Raw genomic sequence first — 8,772 nt, 5'->3', positions numbered from 1 at the left:
GGTGGGATGAAACCCCCTCACTCACTGTAGGAATTGAAATTTTCTGTGCTACTAACTTCTGCAAATCTTTTTTACGGTCTGGCAAGCGAGGTAGTTTTAGCTTTACTCATGATGACATCCATGGTATAGCCCCCCCCCCCCTCCCCTTCTCGTGAACATCTTCATACGCCACTGCACAGACACACCTAAAACACAAAATCTGGAATTTCGTCAAAGTATCGACTTCGTCATCGAAGAATTTTCCGGCATGAAGTGTGGTCATTGGCATTTGTGACAGGGCAATATTCAATGATACCAGGTCTCATTGTATGGTATCAACCCACCTGTTATTTGAACCATACTGATGTCCTTTCACAATACACGTGTAAACAATCTGACTCGCGCGCGCACACACGCACACACACACACACACACACACACAAACACGTTCTCCACCTCCTCCTCTTCCTCTTCCTTCCGATGAGATAGCGAAAGAGGAATACGAAGACGATGGCTGACTTCAATAAGTCATGATGATGATTTTAAACACTTACAGTATAGAATTGTTAATTTAATTTGTTTGAAAAAATACATATAAGCCGTGCTACGTGAACGCGTCAGGGAAACGCACCTTTTTGTGCATGCATGTGAATGTTGTGCGTTTGTGACAGCATGTCGTCTACCTGTGTAAATATAGACGCGTGTGTCGTATGCTACGAATCAAGAAGTACCAATTAAGGATGCATTGAGCGAAATGCGGAATTTACTATAGTATATGGCGGAATAGCCATGCATGCCCTCCCATGCACAGTACGTAACGCATATAGTACTAATTTGTGCGTGACGACAGTAAGGATATTTTTACCAAAATGGCATTAATATATTAAGATGCCACACACATACCAGTTTTCTTAATTAAGTAAGTGTTGAGATAAGGTGCCTGTCTGCTAGGCCACGAGCTGCATTTAAACTAAAGAAATTGTGAACTCCAATACATATGTCTCGAACTATTGTGATCCCTGCCTACTTCAGAAAACATTATGCCCCAGCCAAACGTCCCCCGGACGGTTAATAGTGACCGACTGCTACCGTTCGTGCCCGAGGAGTCTCAGACAACAACGGCCGGTAAATTCATAGTACGAGACTTGGCGAGTAAAGCTACATTCACAATATGAGCGCGCAGCTGATCGTCGCGTTGCGTCGCGTCGCGTTCCATAGCCTCGTACCAGACCCTCTCGCGCCGTCATGCCCGGTTCCCGTATAACACGACAACGCTGGAGAGGGTCTGGGATCATACCGCCTACTGTTTATGCTATTAGATGATCAAACTAGCTCGTATGTCACCAAGCCTCAAGCTACTAATACGATTAGTCTAATAGTTATTCTCATGTGTCACACGGAATGTCTTGCAACAGACTTGGCCTTCCATTCGTACTCTACTTGCTTCCTTTCAGTGTTGGTATCCTGTCTCTACGCAAGCTCTACGTATTTGCCAACCTCTCTGGGAAAGAGGACTTCCTCTCCAAGAGACTCTAGAGCGGAAGTCAACACCGTGTCTGACGGCACGCTCTGCCAGGCTCCAAATGTTCTCGAATCGTACTCGAGCTTCCCGATTTGTATTGTTCTCGTAGCCTAGCACAGTAATAGAGCGGTGCCTAGTGCATCCCTAGTCCAAGCTACCTTGACTGCTGATCGAATCACATTGGACCTCACAGCTTCAGATAACGTAAATCGAACTCAGGATCGAGCTCCCTCTGTGAATGAATCTCTTTCCATGCGGCAAGGTGGGTCTCTTCTCATGCAGCTGTACAGAAACGAAATGTAACAGTGAATGTATGCAATCGAATATCACAGCTAGCATACCTTCGATGGAAGGATAGCTTCATAATTAACTAAGAGCATGAGAGTGTTGACATTGGTGACGTGGGGTGACACTTAGATGACGTGGGGTGGCACTAGGTGAAGAAAGTAGGCGGTATGATCCAAGACCCTCTCCAGCGTTGTCGTGTTATACGGTAACCGGGCATGACGGCGCGAGAGGGTCTGGTACGAGGCTAGCGTTCCAACCAGAGCCATATATAGAGAGAGTTGCGACATGGGCGTTATGGAATTTGTGATCACGTGATCGCATGGGCGCCATTTTGTTTCCAGTCGTGTGTAGACAGTATCCGGCATTAGGCGCGTTTCGACCCACTAGCGAGACTATGGTTAACTGCTGCGCTTGGAACTGTAGTAATAGATCAGAAAATGGATTCAAAATGTTTCGGTTCCCTAAGGATCGTGCCAGAAGAAAAGTTTGGGAGGCTAGAGTAAGTCGCAAGAACTGGATAGCATCGCCATATGCGCTCCTGTGCGAGGTACATAAATACCGTAGCGTTTATCGTATTTCTCACGCACTACGGTACAGTAGATACGCGTCGTGATGTCAGCCAAAGCGGATTTGGTTCTATTAGACTCAGATCTTGAACTAATTAATATAGATATTATTTGTAGACTGCCTAGATGGTATGTCTGGCAGCTACATGCTAAGTTGGTCCACTTGTGCATATTTTTTTAATAATGATGATAGTCTCCTGCAGAAGTACATGGAATTTTCATCATTTTGAAGGCACACTTTGATGAATCACAATTTGAGTGCAGAAGGGCTGATGGAAAAAGAAAACTTAAGTGGAACGCTGTTCCAACCATATTTCCTCTCAAGGAACGACGTCAACGTATTAGAAAATCGCCATTAGCAAGACATCCAGTGGACATTTCCAAGCAAGTGAATCTGGTCTTGAGAGACCACATGTACTCAATCAGTGGTGTTTCACCAGAACCATTTTCAAAATGTAAGTCACTATGCAACAGTTCACACGTTTATGTCAGTGCATGAATTGTTCTTCACTTAATTAATAACATCTCAATCAACTGTACTATATTTATAAAACCACAAAGAAAACTGCAAATTACACATGATAGAACACACACACGCAGTAATGACAACAGGCACAAATGTAGACATAATTTCAAAGTTTAGTAGAAGTTTCTTCAATCTTGGGATTGTTTTCATTTTTCAATTGTTTAAATTACTACTATGAAGAACCAAGTACAATTAATGCAAGTTAACTAATCTATCTCAATTGATTAATGTACAGCTGAACATAATTCCAACGATGATGAAGCAACTCAACATGACTCTGTAGCATATGAAACCAGTGTGGCAGATCTAGATATAGATGTGGATGAATCTAATACCCTTTCAATAGATTCCTCTACAACAGCTAGAGAAGTCGTAAAATTGAAAGCCAAATTACAAGTTTCAAGAGCCAAACTGCACAAAATTACAAGAAGAAATAATGCACTTGCTAAGCAAATGGCAAGTCAGGAATCAAAGATTAAAAAACTGTTTGCTGAAGATCAGCTGCTAGCATTGTCCCGAGGAATGCGAGGAATTCGGTGGTCATCTGCCACAGTGAAAAAAGCCATACAACTTCGATTTGCATGTGGAGCCACAGGATATAACTTACTCAGCCAAGTTTTTGAATACTTAGCAGTGAAGGTAAATAATTTGTGTGAAGAGGAAAGAGTCTGCTGTCTCACATTAGATGAAATGTCCATTACACCTAGTATTGAGTATGATGCAAGTAGTGGACAATTGCTTGGGAATGTGACTTTGCCTGGTCATTGTGGTAGTGCCACTCATGCTCTTGTGTTTATGTTGGGAGGACTGTCATCACGGTGAAAACAGACAGTAGCATACCATTTCACAGGAAACTCCACTGACGGAACTGTAATGAAACCAATTGTGCTGGAATTATTGAATGTGCTGCAAAGATAGGCTTACATGTCATAGCTGTGACTAGTGACATGGGATCTGCAAACCGAGCACTGTGGAGAAGCTTTGGCCTCATGACTGGAAGACACTGCAATACTGTTAGCAAAGTAGTACATCCTCAAAGTCCAACCAAATGGTTATATTTTCTCGCTGATGTTCCTCACCTAATAAAGAATCTTAAGGCAGCTTTGGTTAGTGGCAAAGTCATCACTCTACCTGATGATGTTGTTAAAGCAAACAACTTGAACTGTAGTTTTGTGTCCATTACACCTGTAAAAGATCTAGTAGAGTTTGAGAACCATCATGATTTAAAATTAGCACCAAAGCTAACTAACGCCACTATTTCTCCATCACATTTTGAGAAAATGAAAGTATCACATGCACTGCATCTGTTTAGTAAGTCGGTGAGCTCTGGACTTCAATACCTTGTGAAAGAAGAAGGCCGAGGAAATGAATATCTTTCTACTGCTTGGTTTCTGGATGTGTTTAACCGGTGGTTTGATTTCATGACAAGCAGGTACCCTGCAGTTGCACTAAGCAGATTGAATTGTGATAAATATGAAGAAGCTCTAATATTTCTTACGTCTATTATCAACTTAGTACAGAGCATGAAAATTGGAGATAAAAATGACTGGAAACCCGTGCAAGCAGGGATTATAATGTCCACAAACAGTGTTCTTGGTATTCAAGAGGAGTTGCTTTCAATGGGATACAAGTTCCTTTTGACAAGTCGTCTTACTCAAGATTGCCTTGAAAATCTTTTTAGTTTAGTCAGGCTAAAAATCCTATTCCTTCACCACTGGCATTTAAATACGCATTAAAAGTCATTTGCATTGCACAGTTCCTGAAACAACCTCATGCATATCAAGGAAACTACCAAGAAGATGATAGAGACATAGCAATTGACTTTCTTAACCAGCCATTGAAGCTACCAAGTACTGAACTGGATCTGAAAGATTTTGAAGTGGAAATATCAGAAGCAAATTGCGTAGATGACATTCAGAAGGCTGAGTTGAATAGCTTATATTACCTTGTAGGATACTGTCTACACAGCATAAAGAAAAATGAGGAAATCTGCACAGGTTGTTTTGTGGAAGTGACCAGCTGTGATCTAAGTGATCAAGACTCAGCAACGTTCACTATTCTAAAAGAGTATAAGCAAGGATGCCTTACTCAGGTATCAGAGAAAGCATTCTCTATGATGCTCAAAGTAGAAGTCATGCTAAGGAACTTCGATGAATCAGTGTTGATGACATCAAAAAATGTGAAAAGAATATTGCTGGACAAGGCTGAAGAAATAACAGTACATGATTTGTTCCTCAATTGTCATAATATCAAGCAGAAGCTACTATCAAAGTACTTGACTGTTCGCTTACACATTCTATGCAAGCAGATGAAACGTAAAAGAAAACAGGAGTTAGAGAAAGAAAAGAATCAGAGTCAAGGTGAACTAGGAAGCAAGAGCATGACAATGAGAAAATTAGTTAAAAAATTGAAATGAAAATGAATGCCCTTGTATGGAAACACAACTCTAGCCAGTCAACAAATGTGTGCATGAGTATACATGTGTGCTTGTGTAACATGTGATTAAGCATCGCATTTATACCTTTTGTAACTTGAGCTTCTGATGATGAGCCATCGTTTTATTTATACCATTCATTGCAGAAAGAAACGCGTACAGAACAACACGGCTATAAATGTTGGAATTCCGAGGCCAAAGCGCGAGGTTTTCGTTGAAGAGCGTCAGAACTGTTCAGATCGGTTGTTTGAACAATACAACGTCTCTCCTGCAGTGCAAACATTGACAGAAACAACTGAAATCTTGCAAACGGTTCATTTGGAATCTCTGTATTTCGGTAGCGCTCTCACCCGAAACCACGATGATCAGGAAACGACACAAATCAAGCTTCTGAAGAAGTAAATCATAGTCCAATAGTTGCAACAAGTAGCAACGTAAAACTCACTTTAATGTAGAAACAGCAGTAGCCTAGTATGATTTTAGACAGATTTTTTACGGAGCGCGCATGGAAACAAAATGGCGCCCTTGATACGGGTTGTCGCAACTCTATATATATATGGCTCTGGTTCCAACGCGTGGTCGATTCACAATACGGGGCGCGTTCTTCGGTCACGTTGTGCAATCAGTTTAGCGCGCGGTGCTACAGTCGGGCTATTCTCACGTTGACAATGGACGAACTTAGTCTCGCGTAGCCCTAGATGCATGAGAAACGCCGAACACCTTTAATGAGAAGTTCAATGTCTAGATCCTCCATGATCTAACAACACGTGTCCTGTACCTCGCAATATTATTAGATAGTGCAAACGCGTCAAATCCGGTAGAACACTTCCAGCTGGACGCTGAAATAGAACTCTGTTCTATCCTCGCGTCGCGTTGCGCCATTCAATTCACAAATAGGCGGCATGCTTTGACGTCAGGCGATGGGACGCGACGGTCAGCTACGCGTCGCATATTGTGAATCATCCTCTACCTTCTTTAAGTACTATACAATACCACAACAGTAGGGAATTCTTGTTTGTACATAGCTACAAAAAGAAATGTTAATTGGTAGCTTGGATAGGGTTTTGCATAACGTCGGGGTCTGATCGATGCTAAAATACATCGAAAGTCATTAGAAAGAATTCTAGAAAGTGCACACTTAGCATGAACTATCGTCGACACTAGCCTCCCTTTGCTTTCGGTGGTCCGACCCCGCGAGGATAGCAACGGGAGAGTATCACGTGATGTTCTCTCCGAAAAGCAAAGGGAGGCCTAGTAACTCATTATGTCACGTCACAACTTAACTAATAATGTAATTAGTAAGAATCACCCTTTGTCGGTTCGTTTCATATTGCTAATGGGACTTTAAACGAGATCATGTGTGTTTTCGTATACAGCAGAGACTTCACGCAGCTGTCATGCGTACACTAGCAGGTTGCAAATCCTCTCGGCTACACAAAAGCAAAATAGCGGTCAGTAGATAGCTAGCTATGCATGCAAGCACTCACAATGTTGCTCACTGTCTAGCGAAACGACACCAAACACTCTGCTACGTACAACCTCTAATTAGCTAAGGCCATGTCCCGCGCAAAAACCCACGCGCAAACTCTATGTGCGATAGTGGACTGCATACCGCGAAAATTTGAATGGCTTCATTCTCAAGTCTTAAAGGGTTAAGGCAATTCTGCAGAACGGTTTTGGACACGCTGAGTTCAGAAGCGGTCAGTTGGAAGCGTCTTCCGCCATCCTTCATGGTCAAGACGTGCTAGCACGGATGACTGCCAGTGCTAGCAAGTCTCTTTGCTACCAGCTTCCAACCATAGCCATGACAAACAAGTGCTGGCTTGTCATTAGTCCGCTCAATGCACTGATGAATGATCAGGTTGTTGCAAGATTCTGCATGCGCTCGTCCGCTTGTAGATACAACTATGATGTAGACCATTACCCTTCTAGATCAGCAAACTAGAAGCACTGAACATCAAAGCAGTCAAAGCAGTCTCAGAGAGCACTACAAATCCATCAGCCAGTCCTACTGAGCAAGTTATCAATAACACATTCAGTCAGTCTGAAAAGTAACATCCATCAGCTATAGTTTGCGTTCACTCGAAATTTCATTCTTTCAGTATTCATGTCACCTGAAATTGCTCTCAGCAAATCCTGGCTCGATACTTTCCGGAAGAAACCTGTACAAGACAGAATTGGGACTGTTGGCTGTTGACGAAGCCCATTGTATCTGACAGTGGTAAAAGTCATGAAAATGTATCTCATGAATTTTCATCATCAGAAGTCATTTGTGTAGGGGAGAAGACTTTCGAAAACAGTTTGCTAACTTGATCGAGCTGCCTTCGGATTTTTTCATTTGTCCTATTATAGCCATGACTGCCACTGCACCGACACAATTCGTTGAGCACATATCGAAATCCCTAAGGATGTCAAGAACAGTTCACATAGCTCTGCCATTAGATAGACCCAACATATCTATTTACATGAGCACCTATACATCTTGTCAGGTAATCGAGACATTACCACTGCAAACTGACCATTACCCTGCATCGATCATATGTTGCAGAGCCTTTTGTCATCCATCAGTAGTGGCTTACAATCGACAAGTCCACCAAAGACAATAATTTTTGTTCAGCGAAAGGCAAAGGCAGTAGAGCTATATCAATTCCTGTCTGCTGTAGACAAACACCATCAAGTTGGAGTACATCATTCAAGACTAAGAGAGGAGACAGGACGACAAGTAGAAAATGAATTTAAAGAGGGAAGACTTTCCGTTGTCATAGCAACCATAGGATTTGGTATAGTAGGATCTATAGAACATTGAACAAGTCAACCTTCTTTCAGCTTCAGTAGATTGTGCTCTCTATATCCTGTCATAGAAAATTAGTCATATTGTTTTTCTAGGAGATAGACATTAGAGATGTCCGCCTTGTCATTAATGTTGGCCTCCAAAACTCCATTGAAGAGTTATTTCAAGTAAGCATGGCTTTATCTTCATTGCTACATATACCTCAAGTTAACTTTGAAACTAAAAGATGATGGGAAGAGCAGGTCGAGATGGTGAAAAATCCACATCAGTCATCATTTACCATGTCTATGAGCGGAAGAAGATCACAAACAAAAAATTGCTGGCTATTTTTTGGTCAAGACAACTGACTAAGGAGGAGTATTCTAGAGGCGCTGGACTCAACAAATCCAACTGCAGATCGAGCCTACTGTTGCACTTGTTGCACTGGCAAAACGAAGACATTAATGGATTTTCAATAAAGGGCCTTCACAGAAACCACGTCAAAACAAAAGGAGCCAAACAACACAGAAGCGAATAATTGTGAGTAGTGAGCTAATTCTAACGTGTAATTAGTATATATACTACTGGATTCAGTCATTTCTTTATGACTGATGCAGCGCATGATCCTCCTTGTAGGTGACAGAAGATTTGAAGCTGAGACTGTCTCAAGCACTGACAACTTGGAGA

At 42.0% G+C, this 8,772-nt stretch overlaps 1 long non-coding RNA gene across 5 annotated transcripts; it reads right to left on the bottom strand.

Annotated features, from left to right (window-relative positions):
• Nucleotides 1-3,259: 3,259 nt before the first annotated feature.
• On the bottom strand, nt 3,260-5,520 carry LOC134187951 (uncharacterized). Of its 5 annotated transcripts, XR_009971208.1 has the most exons (4): nt 5,403-5,504; nt 4,222-4,329; nt 3,489-4,066; nt 3,260-3,425 (listed from the first exon to the last, which is right to left on the bottom strand). It is a non-coding gene; the product is annotated as an uncharacterized LOC134187951 (long non-coding RNA). The 5 variants fall into 5 exon arrangements; XR_009971207.1 differs by lacking the exon at nt 4,222-4,329 and having other exon boundaries at nt 5,403-5,520; XR_009971206.1 differs by lacking the exon at nt 5,403-5,504 and having other exon boundaries at nt 4,222-4,446.
• Between the last annotated feature and the right edge of the window lie 3,252 nt (nt 5,521-8,772).

This window comes from Corticium candelabrum, chromosome 12 (genome assembly GCF_963422355.1).
Source record: "Corticium candelabrum chromosome 12, ooCorCand1.1, whole genome shotgun sequence".
In the NCBI taxonomy this organism is placed as follows: Eukaryota; Metazoa; Porifera; class Homoscleromorpha; order Homosclerophorida; family Plakinidae; genus Corticium; species Corticium candelabrum.
This window is presented reverse-complemented; position numbering and strand designations above follow the sequence as displayed.